Source organism: Sciurus carolinensis, chromosome 10, assembly GCF_902686445.1.
Source record: "Sciurus carolinensis chromosome 10, mSciCar1.2, whole genome shotgun sequence".
Classification (NCBI taxonomy): Eukaryota; Metazoa; Chordata; class Mammalia; order Rodentia; family Sciuridae; genus Sciurus; species Sciurus carolinensis.
Window position 1 is genome coordinate 15,995,248 of NC_062222.1, and position 4,000 is coordinate 15,999,247.

General features: G+C 38.0%; 1 pseudogene; it reads left to right on the forward strand.

Moving 5' to 3' along the window:
* Nucleotides 1–3,522: 3,522 nt before the first annotated feature.
* LOC124995155 (uncharacterized) lies at nt 3,523–3,614 on the forward strand (annotated as a pseudogene).
* The last annotated feature ends 386 nt before the right edge of the window (nt 3,615–4,000 follow it).

The following is a 4,000-nucleotide window of genomic DNA, read 5'->3' on the forward strand; positions in this document are numbered from 1 at the left end:
GAACTTCCAAATTTTCTAGTGTTAAGTTCAGCAGCTAATCATCTCATACTGTGCACAGAAATAGCCAGAGCACATCATTTTATTTGCAGGGATACTGGGGATTGAACTCAGGAGCACTAGACCACTAAGCCAAAACTCCAGCCCTAGTTTGTATCTATCTTATTTAGAGACAGGGTCTCACTGAGTTGCTTAGCACCTTGCTTTTGCTGAGGCTGGCTTTGAACTTGTGATCCTCCTGCCTCAGCCTCCTGAGTTGCTGAGATTATAGGCATGTGCCATGTGCCATTGTGCCCATCCACAGCACACCATCCTAAAGTACAAGAATTCGAGAAGGAAAATGTTAGGAAAGGGATAGCCAAGGGAAGAGAAAGTTTTACTTCATTTTTTTAATCTTCCTGAAATAAACCTGAAAAACTCTAATTTTGTCTATTCATTGGTTAAGTGTATACCAAATAAACATTGTTATATCTATGTGACAATTTCCCACATGGGTCATCTATCATATGTAATAATTCAGAAAAAGAGAATGTTAGTAAGGTCTAAGCAGAGCCAGAAATTCCATGAAGATATTAAATTTGCTCAGCCCATTTTATCTATCTGTGTGTACAATTAAAGGAACGGTGAGATCATGTCTACAGGGCAAAGCGAGCCTGTCTAAAGAAAAGGATTTATAATAATGTGAAGCATTGCTTCATCATCTAAAAATGGAATATCACTGCCATCTATTTACTTAAGAGTTCCAGGGGAATTAAGTAAACAGATTTTTTTTAAACAGTCCACATTTACAGGTTAAGTATCCCTTATTTAAAATACTTGAGATCAAAAGTGTTTTGGATTCTGCATATTTTTTTCAGATGTGGAGGTATTTGCATATAATGAAATATGATAAGACCCAAGTCTAAACATAAAATTCATTTATGTTTCACATACACATTTTATGTATAAACTAAAGGTAATTTTTTGCAATATTTTAGTGCACCTGTATTTCAGTGGTGAAGTCAAGTGGGGTTTTCCTCTTGTGACATCATGCTGACACTCAAAAGTTTTGGAGTTTGGAGCATTTCAGATTGTGGAAATTTAGATTAAGGATGTTCAACCTATATGATATGTGGTATAAATAGCTAATTACAAATGTAGATTATATGGAATATGTTATAAAAATGAAAGACTTGTAAAGGGCCAGAGAAGAGGAACTGAGATTTTAAAGGAGTCAATTAAAAAGAAAGAGAAAGGAAGGCAGAGGTGGAGAGGAGACAGTCTACACCATACCCAGTGGCTTCTTGCTGTGTACAAAACCAACACGGAACTTAGTGACTTGAAGTAACAGTACCCTTCTGATTTTGCAGGTCAGAAATGTGGGCGACCTTCGGCTGTACTGGTTGCCTTCTGTCCCGTGTAGCACCAATGGGACTCACTCCTATGTCTGGGGCCCCACCGGGGTCAACTGGAATGTCTGGGAGGACTGGGGAGCCTGAGTCTCTCTCTTCAGAGACTCTCAACCCCCTGGGGACAGGGTTCCAAGAAGACTGAAACCAAACCTTTGAAGCCTCTTAAGACCCTGGCTCACTCTTAGGATGCCACTTCCGCCCATGTATGTATTAAGGGAAGCCACAGACCAGCCCAGACACAAGCAGCAGGGAAACAGACTCTGACTCTAAACAGAAGGCATTGCAAGTCATTTGTGGCCATTTATCCACCAAAAATATTATCTGTAAAACTGTACTACAAGAAGCTAGATTCCTATTTTTTTTAAAGTAGAAGGGAGACTGCACTTCATTATGACTCACCTGATTGCTAAAATGTGACTAGTAAATGTCAAATAACATGATGCTTTCATAGATTTTTTTTTTAAGGGTAAAGACTGTTCCAGTGACTTAGATTGGTTGTAATACGGGATAATAAAAAATCTTTTCACATAATTTTTCGTCTCTCTCTCCACTTTAAACAGAAGGAAAAAATACAGAAGTAAGCAAAGATGAAATTTTACCAGATTTGGAGTCATGAGATATGTATTCTAACTCTAATATGCCAGGAACTTGCTTCATGAAATCAAATAAGGTGGAGATTCCTCTAGCAGGCTCAGAGCGGTCACACACGATCACGTAACTCCTTTGGTTTTAATAGAACTGTACACACACAAGCATACATAAACATAGGTGAGCACGCATACACACGCAAACAAACAATCAGAGAAAAAGGAACAACCTTTTTTGAGAAAAACACAATTAAAGAATTTATTTGTTGTTACTGTTCTTGGTCTTTGTTCCCCAAGCTAATTATTCAAGTAAATCCTTCTAACTCTAAATCTTTTCATTTCTTTTGGCAAAAACCTTTGATAGTCCATTTATGCTGAGGATAATAGGTTCCCTTTAAAAGATTCTTCTTAGCAAATATTTAAAAGCAGTAATTCTAAATTTGAGTGTTCCACCATGAGGACATCATAAAAACACAGTTACAGAATTCCAGAAACTGAAGAATCTAGTTATAGTTGGGTTTTTACCCATAAAATGTACACTGCTATATCTTTTATTCATAAGATTCTGTTTCCAAAGATTGTTAAATTATTACCTGATATTTACTTATATTTAGTATGTACCTAAGAAAATTGAAAATTGATATTTTTATACCAATTTTTCATTTAGAAAACCTGAGTAACAAAGTGATGAAGGAATTGCTGTCATATTCTTATTAACAGATGACAGATTAATGGATAGGAGCCCAAATAATGGGAAAGCTTGATCAGAATCAAAATATTTCTTGCTAAGGCAGGAAAAACTCTCTACTTATAGAAGTGTACTTTGACAGGCTGATATCCTTGAAATCACTTATGGTTAACAGATACATCTTCTCTTGAATATTGTATGGTAATAGAGAACTGATTTACCCTCTTAACTGAAATAGTGGGGAAAAAAACACAGGAAAAAGTAGTTTTAAGACACTGAACAGCACAGTGATTCCTGAGATAAGGAAAAACAAAGCAGTAAGCCCCAAATACCCAGCTAACTGACTAGAGGGAGACTCCAGGAGGCAGCACATGGAGGAAGAACCCAAAGGTACTGCTGTATGGAGAAAACGGACATGAATTCAGAGAGGCCAAGACTGCAGAAGAGACAGCTGCACAAATAGAAAGCCAGAGAAATCTGCAGAGGTTTCCACTTTAATTTTCATGGTGGTTTTGGTGAGCCTCTGTGCGAGAAAACTAGCTAAGGCTAAGGGATAAAATAGAACCCAAAATAGCCAGAGCTAACGATCTTTGGCGCTGGTACATATCAGGAAGAGTGTCTGTCACCATTCAGAATGGAAACTCACTTAATTCATGAAAGGTCAGATATACCAAAGGCATTGCCTCAGTAGTGGGCAAAACTAGTTGCAACCTAAAATGGAGCTCTGATTCTGCCTAAGAAGGCTTAAAAGGAAGCCTAGAAGGACAGAAATATTCTCAAACTGTTTAACTGCATCCAAAACCACATCTCAAAAACACTTATAAAATTTTCAAAATACCCAGTCCTCATTCACAATGGCTGGTATCTAATAAAAAATTACCAGGCCTGCTCCCAGTAGTGTATGCAGCCTGTTGCTTATAAGGGTTGCAACAAGAAAATTTGGAGACATTCCTTTTCAATTGACATTCTTGCTTCTGACCTCATGTTTTTCCCAATCTATACTCCAGACAGGTATGCAGAGGGGATGCCTTTGGAAATCCCCAAGAAGTATGGTGACCAGGATTCACATTGGCCAAGTCTTCATGACCATCTGTACCAAGGTGCAGGACAAGAAGCATGTGATTGAATCCCTATATAGGGGCAAGTTCAAGTTCCTTGGCTGTCAGAAGATCCATATCTCAAAGACTGGGGATTAAAAAGATGGGGGTTTACCAAATTTGATACAAATTAATCTGAAGACCTGGTAGCTGAGAAGTAGCTCATCCCAGATGGCTGAGGAGTCAAATATATCCCCCAAAATGGTTCCCTGTACAAATGGCAGTTTTTTAGTGAGGGCT